Source organism: Phalangium opilio, unplaced genomic scaffold (assembly GCF_054372755.1).
Source record: "Phalangium opilio isolate 3A_F unplaced genomic scaffold, DU_Popi_V2 ptg000013l_1, whole genome shotgun sequence".
NCBI lineage: Eukaryota > Metazoa > Arthropoda > Arachnida > Opiliones > Phalangiidae > Phalangium > Phalangium opilio.
The window spans coordinates 10,108,077-10,122,497 of record NW_028324148.1 but is presented as its reverse complement, the minus strand read 5'-3'; positions in this window follow the sequence as shown (position 1 = coordinate 10,122,497).

Sequence of the window (14,421 nt, the reverse complement as noted above, 5' to 3'; positions counted from 1 at the left end):
ATTATATTTCAGCTAATCAAACAACTAATATGATACATTATACATTAACTAAACTGAAATTAAGTGAATAACTATCTCATAAAATGTTTAATAATCCAAAGAATGAAAAAATAGTTCAAAAACACCAAAAATGCTTAATAATACCCCCGAGTAAAATCCATTAAAAAAGATGCCATTGGGGAATACGAGTTTCAGGTGTCACCTCCATCACTTTTCAATCCCGACGGCACTATGCACATGCTAGCTAATAAACACGAACTTATAACGGAAATCTTAAAGCTGCCACTACCAGAAGTCCTAAACATCTATGGCCGTACACTTCCTGAAAGAAAGGTCCTCATTATTGATGCCATGTGCGTCGTGCAATCCTTCCAAAGCTCAAAGGGTATTACCTCGGCACAAGAACTCTCAGATATATTTTTGCAAAAAGTTGAGCGCATGGGTTTATGTACGACGAAATAAGGGTTCAGTTTGATTAATACGTTGTGGCTTCTTTGAAAGATGCAACACGTTCTAAGAGAATTGGGAAAAATACAGCCGTCCACTACCACGTAAACGACGCAACCAAATTTCATAACGTGAAAACATTTCTTCTCCATTCTGAAACCAAGTCCAAATTGACTTCTTATCTTTCGGATAAATTATTGTCTTATTTTAAAGACAGTGAGACGATCTTAGTAGTTTCTCATCATAATCTGATTTCGGCGAATCGTCCATTGGAAGATGTTTTTGCAAGCCAAGAGATCATGAGACACGGTCGTCATTCATTGGAAGAAGCAGATCAACAAATTATTCTTCACGCCCAAGACGTTGCGAGAATAAGTCCCAGAGGCACTCAACTGGATGTATATTCGCTAGACACTGATGTACTAGTGTTCCTCACATGATTTTACAAAGATATACCAACTAGTACAACGATGATCCGAAACAAAGACCAATATAAAATTAACGACTTCTACTACAGACTAGGACCAAAAAAAGCCTCAGAGTTGATCGGTTGGTATTGCCTTAAAGGCTGTGATAGTACTGGATGTTTCGCAACCAAAGCTCTTAAATCCCACTTCAAAACCTTAATGGCATGTGATGACAGCATCTTGGAGGCATTTGCCCTTTTTGGAACCAATGCCCTTATATGTTATGAAATCGTTGTACAAATGGAAAGGTACGTCTGCCTTCTCTACAAAACGAATGCAGATCATCCTTTGAGTCTTTGAAAAACCTTCGTAGGGATATGTTTGCCAAATCCGGAAAGGAAGGAAGGCAACTTCCACCAACAATGGCTACCTTGATACCACACATTAAGAGAGCTTATTTACAAAGCTTAGTGGTTAAAAAATCTAACACAACAACGCCAAACTTTCCCAAACCAACGGAGTTCGGTTGGGAGGAAAGGAATGGTGTTTTCCATCCACAGCGGTGTACGTTGCCTCCAGCACCAGAAGCTCTTTTAGCTTTGCGAAAATGTTCTTGCAAGAATGGCTGTCATGGTAGATGTGGTTGATTCGAGAACAATTTGAACTGTACAGACCTTTGTAGTTGCAACGAATCATGTCATAACAGAAAACATATGCAGAAAAATTATTCAAAATATTGAAGAAGAGACTTTTGCTAATTTGAACTTTTTATGAGTTGCATATTGTAATTTACCTGATTTAAACTGTTTTAAAAATTCACTTTCAAGCATAAATAACCAAAATATTGCATTAAATATGTTAAATATACTTTACTTGGTTGAATTTAGTTTATTTAAATATAATGTATTATGTTTCTTAGATTTTGTGTAAGATAGGTAAGTAGTGTTAAGCGTATGGGAAGCGTAGCGAAGTTAAAAGCTTCAGGTCTAAGAATCACAAAGTTCCAGCAACAAAAAGTGATTTTTTTCGTTTAATTGAAAGAGTAAAACTAATTAATTTCAGCTGATAAAATTTTGAAGACAAGTATAAATCGATAGTTTATGATGTGTTTAATCTATTTCACTTATAAAATCAAACTTGGCTAATTTTGCCAAGTAAAATACAAGTGTCCCCTGACTATAACTAGGATGATGAAGTAGAAGAATTTTCGAAATTGGGAACAAGTTAGGCCCGATTTGCAAACTTTAAGAGTCACTCGGATAGACTAAATAAAGAGTGCCTATGTTACCTCTCTGAAAGGTACCGTCAGACTAGAGGCTAGAAAAAATTGAGAAAAAATATACCACAATGCGAGTTATTTTATTCGGAGTGAAAATTCAAATGCCTTAGCGTGGATCACTATGAATACAAAACTTGTTTTCGCAAAAAAAAAAAAAAAAAAACTAAGAGAAATTTTCTTAATTGTTTTTAAAAAAAAAAACTTTACGATTTTAAACATAACGTTTAATAAATTAATAACCCGGTTATTTACAGGACTTTAAACCATGAACAGTCTGTCTACGCAGACAGTAAAAACCAAATATTTGCATGATGTAGTTTTTTAGAGACTAATGTTTTTACAACTTTTAAATCAGAAAAAAACTACTAGCTAAGCTAATTGGCGATGCCTGTTTAGTTTTAAAAGACTGGAAAGCGGGATGAGTTTCCTTTCTATTTAGACATTAAACAGTTTTGATTCCACTAGTAAAAAATATCTTGTTTTTTCTCAAGAATCGAAGCTTTTTACCTCTCCGAGTGACGATGACGTCACGGAGAGGTATTACACCGGCCGTGTCTGTGTGTCTGTGTGTCTGTCTGTCTGTCTGTCAGACCCCACGTGACCGCGTTCGCAGTTTCCAAATCGGAGCAAACGTGTTCGCCATTGCCGAACTGCTTTCACAGTCACGGAAATGGCTCCTCTACTTGAGTTCTCACACCACCATCTTCTGGTCTTTGTCCATCCCACACGGACACCAGTCTGTACTTACTGGCTTCTAATCACCACCAGCTTTTGATCTTCGTCCATCCCACATGGACACCAGTCTGTACATACTGGCTTCTAATCACCACCATCTTCTGGTCTTTGTCCATCCCACTTGGACACCAGTCTGTACATTCTGGCTTCTAACACCACCATCCACTGGTCTTCCGTCTATTCCACATAGACACCAATCTGTATCATTGGCTTCTACTCCATTATCATCGTTTGGTTTTAGGATATACGCGGCGATCAGCTAGGGTTACGAGAAACGTCTAGCCTCCCTAAGGTAGGATCGCTACCAAAGGTTTTCGCATTTGCGGTTTTTCCTTACTATTATAATGGAAACGAATCGTATATATACCCCAAAATTTGAAGAAAGCGGGAAGAGGGGTACCCTTCACTTTAAACGTCAATATTAGCAAAGTTTGAGATGATAATAGGTATAACTTTATTTTAAACGATTTAACTATTATTAATGTTAATTATTGAAGATTAAAATAATTAAAAATAATTATATTTATTTAAATATTAAAGATAATCTTGTTTCTCAACTCAAAATTAATACGGAAAGAGTTAAAAAGCAGTCTATGTTTTTGTCTGTGTGTGTCCGTCCATTGTTACACTAGTGCGTCGCGTTAGCAGTTAGCCTTGTGTTGATGTGTCAAGAAAGCATACAGAACCTTAATATTCCCTTTTTCCATAATATAAAGTGAATATGTGGAAGTATTTTTCGTAATTATGATGCATTTAGTACTTTTGTAGCTTTAAAGCTCTGTTTCATTTTGATATTCCAAAGATTTGTTTTAGAATTGTTATTTGAAATGGCCGTTTATATATTACTTAAGCTATACTACATCTGAATATAGAATAATCATTGGTCTAGTGATTTCATGAAGAAAACTAAGACCTAGACTCCGGCGGGTATATAAAGTATCATCCGCAATAGTCTTAGTGAAACAAAGAGTAAATAATTGAGGCCTGAGGTGAAGTAAACTTTGGGCTTTGATTTTCGTGTCTGAAATGAAGAGACATCAACGGTTCAGAGTGAGCCGAAAGTTAAATACACTATTAAATAATCAGGTTATGATTTTATAATAGAAGAAAAGATCATGGTGGCAATTAGAATAGTAAAAGGGCTAATGGTAAACGGGTAGTAGCTACAGACTTTTTATTCTCTTTATGGTGCGCATTGACTATTAGTGCGTCTAGCTATAATTTAGCTTTGGTGTTATTTAACGTTAACATTCATGTTGGCAAACTAAGAATATTGTTGAGGTGAGACGAGACGATAGTGTTTACACTGCAGACCAGTTGTGAATGTAGCTATCAGATTATACGGTAAACAGCTGAAGCGTAGACTTCATTCCCTGTTCTTTTCCCCATTGACTGATTTCCATGTGTCCAAGATTTATCCTTATTGGATGTAAAATGTCGTCTGCTTTACTGTATTATTTGCTATGCTTGGAATACTGCTTCAATATTTCGTAAATTTTTACTTCAAAATAGAGAAATAATTCCATATCTAGGTAAATAAGTTTGTAGTAGTAGACCTCTTGACTCGGAGAGGTAATATTTTGGTTTTCCCAACTTGTTAAGTTTTAAATTCATTAAAACGATGTTTTATTAGGGGTTTCTCTTTTCCCAACATCAACCTTGCAGTTTGGTCAAATTCCGTAATTATTTGTGGCTTTGCATATAAAACTAACAAACAAGCAAACCATAGGATATAAAGATAACAATAGGCGATTATTTCCGAATCGAAAAATACTAAACTGGTAAAAAAATACGCCTAGAAAATTTTCTTTCAACACACTTATTGATCGTTATATGCTTTATCTTTATCTTTTACGAGCTAAGCTACTTGGCGTTGCCCGTGGTGTTTTATGGACCTGGAAACCATGAAGAGTTTTCAAATCTAAACAGACCCTAAATACCTAACAGTTTTTACCCCACCCGTAATAAATATCTGCATAATGTAGTTTTTTTAGAAAGTTTCTTTTTACAAAGAAAAAATTCAATAAAACTTTTTTTATAAGGGATAATAAAATGATTTTTATTTGCGATAAAAATATCTTTGAATAAGAACGTTTTCAATAAGTAACAAAAGGGAGCCATACCATTAACCAGAAGTAGGATAAGGATCATAAGGGACTAGAAGTATTGAGGTAACCAAATTCTTCACTTGGCGAAAGTGAATATTCTCGATAAAACACCAACGGTTGGCCCTCTGGTAGCGGTTTCTGAGTTTTCACTCCAAAACGTGAGACGCTCGCGGTGGTAGACGGCCGAACTAGATTCAAGCACCCGCGTCCGTGTTCCGCGGCTTTAGGATGAGGGGAAAGGGATAGGAATTTTTTTGGAACTCGACCAATTTTTTCTCTCTAGTGTAGGCGCGATGGAAGTGGCATAAAATCCTCAAATTTGTTCACTAGTGCCAGGATCTACTATCAATCCTAGAGCCCTTCACTTCTAGTCTCATCTCACTTCTGCATTAACTAAATATGAAAATGTTCCTGACCTTGCTTTGTTTGACAAGGTTTTGTATTATAAGCAAGCCACTACACTATCGAAATATATACGAACTTTGCTATAACCACCACATGCTTTTATCTTAAATTGATAAGATATTTTTCACAAGTTTGTCACTGGTTAATGAGATCTTGTCATGAAGTTACGTAGGTGAACGTCACAGATTCTCGTAAAGCGACGCCTAGTGTAGTAGTGAGGCGCTGTCAAAGGCTTAGTAAAGACTAAATAAAAGATGGACCGCGAAACTGAGTGTGGTCAATTCTCGCGTCGTTTTCGAAATAGCTCTCAGCAAGTCTCTAGCATTACTAAGAATACGTAGTGTCATACTTATGGAACATATCTTATATGTTTTATTTATATGGTTGAAATTACAAAATTATACAGCTACTCTGGTAATATTTGGATACCAATAATTTAGAACATGAAAAATCCATAACTGTCAGTTTTCATAGTAACGAATTATGATTTATTTACTTTTGAAATTTTGGTTTTTGTATAAGGGGTTTTAAAAATCGATTACTTGTTAGTTAGTGCGAAGGAAGCGTATATGGAATGGGATTCAATAGAGCGGAACAGGAGCTAAACAACCGGGAGTAGCTAACGCCGCATAACGTTACAATTAGTAACGTAGAACGAGATACGATTTCATTTAGTGAAGCCTAAAATCATTTAAAATGGTAAAATTCTTCAAAAAATGTTCCACCAAGGGTGTTGGACCAATATAATAGTCCTTGGTTCAACCAATCGTAATCACACCTGAACGAAAGAAATATTTAAAATCATGTGACTAACCACGGATTTTACCGTTAAAATTAGAGACCTAGCTTTAATAATTCCAATTATTTCACAAGAAACTATTAGTTACTTTTCACGAGAGTATGCTTATTTTAAAAGCACTATTTTTTAACAATATATTTATTTCTTGTTTCATTATCCCTTTGTGAAGTTCAATCCACAATGTTAGAAACTCCGGAACATTCGAACTAAGGGAAATATTGGTAAATCGTAGAACGTGATAAGACAATTTATGGATATGTTATGCAAATTAAAATGAATTCTTAAGTTGGATAAGGATTTCTTATTTGGTTTTACGGAAAGATTAACGCAATACAGCAGCTTCTGGCTATCATGCACATCAGAGCTACTGTTTTTCCAGTAAGTGTTCATTCTCAAAATAATTCATATCAATTATATTTAATTACTTAAGAAAAATCTTAAGTGGTTAGATGGCTCGCGTCTCAAATCGGAGAGGTTTATTTTGGTTTCCCAACTTGTTACAATTGAAATACCTTAATTCTGTTTTAAGAAACGTTATTCCTAAAATCATTTTAAACATAGCTATTGTTTACGTTTGAATTCTAGCGAACACCTTTTTCACAATTTTTGGAAATTTAGAGAGGCGATTGAGTCCCGATAAGTGGTAAGAAATAGGCAATTGGGTGCACCATTGGTGGAAGCCCTGCCATTGGGGGGCTAGACGTTTCTCGTAACATTAACCGTATATCTTAACTCTAAAGATGATAATGAATTAGAAGCCAATATTACTTTCTGTGAACTGCGAACGCGGTCCGCATATGACAACACGTTTGTTTCGATTTGTGATCGCGGTAAGAGATAGACACACACACAGAGACATGTCCTGTGTAATACTTCTCCATGAAGACATGATCACTGGGAGAGGTTAAAATCCTGACAAACAGACTCGTATTAAACTCTAAGTCCCAAATTGGGTTCAACAAGTTTGGGAAAACCAAAATATTACCTCTCCAATTATGTCATATGGAATATTTATGTTATCGCTTATCTTAACCATTCGTTAAATAAATTTGAATGTGTCGAACTATAGCTTTGGTTGCTTATTTCCTATGTTATGAATAATCTCTACAGTAATTGAGAGAGCTTTACGAGATACCTCATTTGTTAACTAAACTAAATCAGAATCTCTATTCTGTTTTTATAAATTTTTCGTGTCCTATATTAACTTTGGAGAGATCTTCCATGATTTCTAATGAAATGGGGTAACTCTTCCCTCATATTAATTATGAAATATATACATTATATCGACTCTTTACACTCTGCCCTTAATGTTGTATATTGTACTTTCAATAAAAGTGTTCGATATTTTATTAGATTCCGCCATACACCTTGCTGGCAGGTGATGGCAAAAACTCCTTCGTTGGTCCAATCCCCACTATGATTGAAAACTTAAGTCAACGGCTAAATTTCACGTAATTTATAAGCTTATGAATTACAAAGTGTTTCGAAAAGGGTGATAGACAGTTGGTTCTATGGGTGATTTTGAGTCGAAAGAATTCCTTGACATTTTTCACAAGGGGTCAACCGTTTAAAAGTTATGATTATGGCCCCTTAAAATTAAGTAATAAACTAAAATCAGTGTAAATTTAATTAAGTGATCATTAGTAAAACACTCGAATAATAACTTATAAACAGTGGCCCTTAGGACATAATGTCACTGAACATTTTCTACTTAAATTCGCTCATAGAACCCGCATTAGCTTTGTCCTATCACCCTTTCTTGGAACCGAGGATGCCCATTTCCGCACAATTTCCGAGAATCATAGCCCAATCCCGCACAATTTTTACGGCCCATTTGCGTACAGCTTTTACATCGAAATTTTAGTTCTTTTTTTACCATAACCCATTTCCGCAATGATTTAGGGTTAGGTTCGGTTAGGGTTAGGTAAGGATTAAACTCATTGCAATATCACTATCGATGTAGGAAAGTGTTTTATGATCATAACCTCACATTTTGGCTATATTCGGTCCAATGGGCCAGCAGCATAAGTTTCATGGTTTTAAATGTAACCAACAAGAAAATGAAAATGTTTTATTTGCAAACTATGCGAAAATGAGTTATGAAAAATTGAGCGGAAAGGGGTTATAGGTAGTTAAGGTGCTAAAAATAAAACTGTGCGAAAACGGGCGACCTCCCTTGGAACACTTGTATATTATCATTAAATTCCCGATAAGAATTAATTATGTTGTCATACTACAGTTACGAGTTTTTGGTGCCTTCAGACAACTGTTCAGTATCTTTCAAGATGGCCAACGGATCATGGACATCATTTCGGGGAATGATAGAGCGAAATGTAACAAAATCTCGATATCAACCAATTTTCAAAAAGCTTGATATGATAAATCGCTTACTCAATTTTAGGAAAGTGATTTGGCTCTCGGTCCTGAAGTACTAATGGCCGAACAAATGGAGGGTGTGAAATTTGGCAACTACTATACTGCCGGAACTTTCGTCTTCTTTGCTTCGGCAGGAGTCTCGGATATTGTTGACTTTTCCAAGCTTATCCTGGCCTTCGACATTGAAGTAAATTTTTTTTTTCACTGGTTAATATTTTAAATGAACACGCATAATGAAAAGAGAAGTTTTTAAATTTAATCCATTAACGTCTTTACGTTTCATTAGGATTTAGCAGGGTTGGCACGCTGGTATCCAGTCCGGTTTTATCCACCTGGATTAAACCGGTTTAATCCACGATGAAAAATCCAGTGGATTTTTCAAAACATATAATAAAAGAGTACAGCGCAGGCACCATAAAGTGAGATGGAAAGAAACGTTTGACCCACATGTCTTTACCTCTTTATTTCATCGAAATGGTCGATTCCCATATGTTGTGGGTTAGTTTCACGCACCCTCCTCCCACTGCCCACCAGAAACTCGTGAGACTGAGTTGAATTTTTCGCAACGCTATATTGTTGGGTCGGACCGCGCATTTAGAAAAATCTTTATCAGACCCTGCCCTATTGAAGATCACAAAAAGCCTACCCGGGCCCGACCCTAGCTGCCCTATTGAAGATCACAAAAAGCCTACCCGGGCCCGACCCTAGCTGCCCTATTGAAGATCACAAAAAAGCCTACCCGGGCCCGACCCTAGCTGCCCTATTGAAGATCACAAAAAAGCCTACCCGGGCCCGACCCTAGCTGCCCTATTGAAGATCACAAAAAAGCCTACCCGGGCCCGACCCTAGCTGCCCTATTGAAGATCACAAAAAAGCCTACCCGGGCCCAACCCTGCCCTATTGAAGATAATAAAAATGTCTACCCGGGTAGACGGAATGATAAACCTACCGGACCCGACCAGCAAAACATTTTAAGTAATTTTCTCACCCAACCCGACCTAGGCTTTTCCGACCCGATATGGGTCGGGTTGGATAGAAAAATCCTGATTAAATCAATGGCCCTACTCATCTCTAAGGGAAATGTCTATAGTTTTATCAACTTTTATGTACAATAAAAATGATTCTCAATTACACGGCCTAGCAGAAGACAACTAGCGCGCTAAATGTAAAAAGAAGTGCTAAAATTAAGCACTAGAGAGTAGTTTTAAAAAAAGCCAGATAAATCCAATAAAATCCGGTTTAAACCAGCAAAAAACCATACCACTGGCTTTTTCAAGAAAAATCCGGATTTTTGCCAACCCTGGGATTTAGTTTTTAAAAATTTCAGATATCGAAATAAATTTGGTTCATTTCCAGATCTGGTACATTTTGCTGGCATTCATTTTAATTTTGGCAATTTCGGTAACGATTTTCGATATCAGTGATGAAAGGTTTCGAGGGCACATAGTGAAAAACAAGCTTAAATGTTTTGAAACAAATCTCTGGATGTTCATGGCATCTTTTTTCTTAGAAGGTATCTTCATTCCAATACTACTTCGATATATTTGCAATATCTAAAATTCATAGATAAATTTTGCTGGGCCGGGCCGGGGTGCCGTTAATTTCTCAAAATTCGGGTCGGACTGGACTTGGTTCTCATAATTCAAATGAAAGATAATTTAAATGAATATAAGCTTCTAAGAACAAATGCGACGTTGGGACAAAACTAATATTAATAGAAATTAATAATACCACATGACGCCAAAGCAAATATGAACCCATTTCATTGATGATATGTAAAACCAGTAACAACTGCACTACATGTAACGGGCCGGGCCGGGTCAATTCATGCAATGGGTCGGGCCGAGCTTGGTCAATGCATGTAATGGGTCGGGCTGGGCCGGAAAATCAATTATATACTCGGACACGGGCCGGGCTCTGGGCTTTTTTAAACGGTGTATTCCGGGCCGGGCTCGGATTGGGCCGAAAAATTCGGTCCGTGCAGGTCTCTGGGTCACACTTCTCCGCCTTTGGCTATAGACGCCATGTAAAATGAGAACCAAATGACTCTCCACTTAACCTCAACTCGAAACAACCAATGAGAGGGGAGGTCTCTGAAGGTCAAAGGCATAGAAAATAGAACTCTATGGTGGCGATCCAAACGTTAATTCTTGGTACTAGAACTATCTGCATCTTAAAAAAGCTATTCAAGCATGGTCGGGAATGCAATCATACATTATTCTGTGATGTAAAGGGAGGAGGGGTTTTCTTATATTACACGGCGCTAGCAAGGTTCAATGAAGTATACTTTTTGATTTTATCTATAATCTTTTGGTTATATTAAACGTGGTAGTGTACTTTCAGGAACACCGAGGATGCCTAGTTTGCACAAAAGTCGCTTTGTATACGGAATCTGGTTGATGGCGGTTTTAACAATGATGAACGCGTATTCCTGTCAATTGAAAACTGCGCTGATGGTGAAAGGGGACGGTGATACGATGTACACCATCAAAGATCTATCCGAAAGACCAGATTTGACTGTTTTCATTCGAAAATCTGGTTACCTAGAAAAACAATTCGAAGTATGACATCTAATTTATTTATTTATTTTGGAATCCGTCCTAATGACTAGATGGCAATAGAATTTTCCTTATTCATGGGCTAGGCTTTTTGCCAAAAAATCGTGAACGCGAATAAGAGGATATGAAATAATTAATTATCTATGGGCGACAAGTAAATACTTTGTCGCTATTACGCGTAACACCTCGCGTTGTTGGCGCCGAAGAATGGATTATATTTTGTAGATCCCAGTTACAATAGAAGAAACTAAACCACTAAGTCTTAAATAAGAGAAAAAACTATTGTTGCACAACACTCAACATTAAATATAAAGTTTATAGAGACAGATATTATTGTCTCTATGAATTTTCAAGGCTTAATGGTGTCATTTGTTATTAGTTTGAAGGTCAAACCAGTTAGAAAACCTGAATGAAGAAAATATTTACCATAAATAATACATTTTTAACTCATTGTATCGATGAAATGGTTCTACAATGAGAAGGTTAAAAAGTCGAAAACAATTTATTAGTTGGATATCTCTGGAGATAAACAAAATAAGTGTAAGCGCGTTGAAACTCCAGACAGCCTATGCCGAAAAATTGAATAATTGCTTGTGTTGAATCGGGGATCTCTTTTACCAAGAAGTTATATCTAGTATCTCAGAGAGAAGGTATAAATTCGCCAGATTTCCAGCCTTATCTCCAGTCCAAACGTAGGTCCGGAGTTAGTCCCCGTCTCTAAATTACAACCAGCATCTCATTGGTTCTTGAAAACTCACGTCAGCGCGACGGCGCGAGTGACGAAAATTACAGTCATATTTTCCGACTGAGGAGAGGCGAAATAGCCCGGCGCCTCCTTTTACGTCCCCCCTTGTATTTTGAAAGGGGGACTGGGACTATGGCGCGCGAATACAAAGGCACCTTATACCTTCTCTCTGAGATACTGATATAACTTCTTGCTTTAACCTAAACATTAGGAACAGCAGGGTTTTATCAGAAGTAGGATAAGGGACTTGAAGTATTGAGGTAACCAAATTCTTCACTTGGGGAAAGAGAATATTCTTGATCACCCACCAACGGTTGGCACTCTGGTAGCAGTTTCTGAATTTTCCCTCCAAAACGTGAGACGCTCGAGGCGGCAGACGGCCGAACTAGATTCAAGCACCCCCGTCCGTGTTCCGCGGCTTTAGGTTGAGGGAAAGGGGGAAGGAAACTTTTTTGGAACCGACCTCTAGTGTAGGCGCGATGGAAGCGGCATAAAATCCTTAAATTTGTTCACTAGTGCCAGGATCTATTACCAATGCTAGAGCTCTTTACCTCTAGTCCCTTATCCTACTTCTGGTTTTATTAATAACTATGTTTCTTTATATTTTAAGGAATCACCAGCTGCTGATTACAGAAAAGTTTGGAAAAATATCGTTAATAAAGGAAAGGATGGACTAATAACTATCGAACAGCTCTTCAGTAAGATGCCTTATGAAGCAGCTAAAGCCGGGAAAGGGGTCGTATTGAATCCGCAGGAAGTTGTAAAATTCCTGGTTCAAAGCTTCTGCTTGGAAATGAAGGGTGATCGATGCCTGTACTTTTTGAAACAACCGGTACTTTCAAATTACTTCATTTTCTATACTACACTGAGTTTTCCCGATGATTTTCTCCGAAAATTAAACACGAGGTATGAACAACACCAAGAAGTAATGTACCTATAAGAAGGCTTAAATTCGCCTCTGGTGCTCGCGTGATAATCCCCCCATGGGTGGGGGCGGAAACTGAGGTGGGACTTTATCTTACTCTATGTTCTCCACCATCTACCGCTTTTACCTTTTCGTTAAGCCTTGGTTTGGTTTTTGGAAGTTGGAACTCACTTACGAAATCATAAGGATGGTACACTTGGTTACATTTGAAATAATTATATAACGGTTTTCACCTAGGGGTACATATTCCAAATCCAGCAATATAGTTTCAAAATCTTTAACTAACTTGTTAATAGCAATTAAAACAGTTCGCGTACCGTTTCAGCACCGGGGGCAGATTCCATTTTCTGCTTAGTTTTTTATCCCCTTCTGGTCGGAAAAACGCCATTCGTATAATTCTCGTCTATATGACCAATCCATACGGAATCCAATGGGAAAGCGCAGAGCAATGACGGACGTAAAAGGGGAGGGTCTTACTTGTCCACTCACACCGGCGTCAGAGTAGAAGCCTAAAATCTAGCGAATTTAGGTTTTCTAATAGGTGTATTTCTTCTTGCAACACCCAATGATTTTCAATATAAGACTTATATTAAACATTTCTTTAGAGTAAGATGGATGTTTGAGGCTCAGTTAATGGAACGTTGGATAGAGAATAGTCATAAGGATTACGAAAGGCGTTGTTTAAGTCAAAATGAAAATCCCGACAGTCTAGGACTGGGCTTGGATCACATTCTACCAGTTATTTACATATTACTGATAGCACAATCACTTACAGTTCTTATGCTCTTTATTGAGATATTGTTTTTTCATTTTCTAAAATCAACACGAATTTCACAACAAAATAGAATTATTTGTCGCTAGCAATAATAATAATCTTGGCTTTGTCTATGAAGGGATTTCCACACTAAGCCTATGGCTTGTTTACAGGTGGGTCCCTTTACATTGCATAGCTAGCCCATATGCCACAGCTTACCTACAGCGCCCTATACTAACTAAAGTTTTTGATGGAAATTTAAATGTATTTGTCGTAACTTATGAAGGCTTTTGACGGTTGCATTAAAAATTAGAAATATATTTAACGATACATTTCTTGAAAAAAAGTAAGAAATATAAATAAAAGCAATAACTATTGTTGAACAACACTCACCACTGCATATAAAGAAATCACAAAATTATATAGAGACAGAAATTATTATCTCCGATAAAGGGGAAATATTAAATGCTACCGAGTTTGATTTCAAAGTTAACTTCTACAATTAGGCCTAGATGTATATTTGAAAAACCAATTTTTTTTATGTAGTGGAAATTTTCACTGTTGCATATAATTAATGTTACACTTCATGTGGAAAGAAATAACGACAATTTTCAATACTTTTAAATTAAGAATACACCTTTTGCAATCAATTTTATATTCATTTCTTAATTTTAAAACCAGATATCATTAATAAAAACATAAAACTGGTTCATTAATGTCATTTTACAATAATTAATTATTTACAAAACCCCTAATGGCAGAAGTTATGTTAGAACGTTAATTATTTTTCTGCAGCCGTCATTTTAAAGAAAAATCCCGTCTATAAGATGTAGCGAACCAGTTTGCTGAATGATTGCGAAATCGTCTCTAACGACGTTAAGTA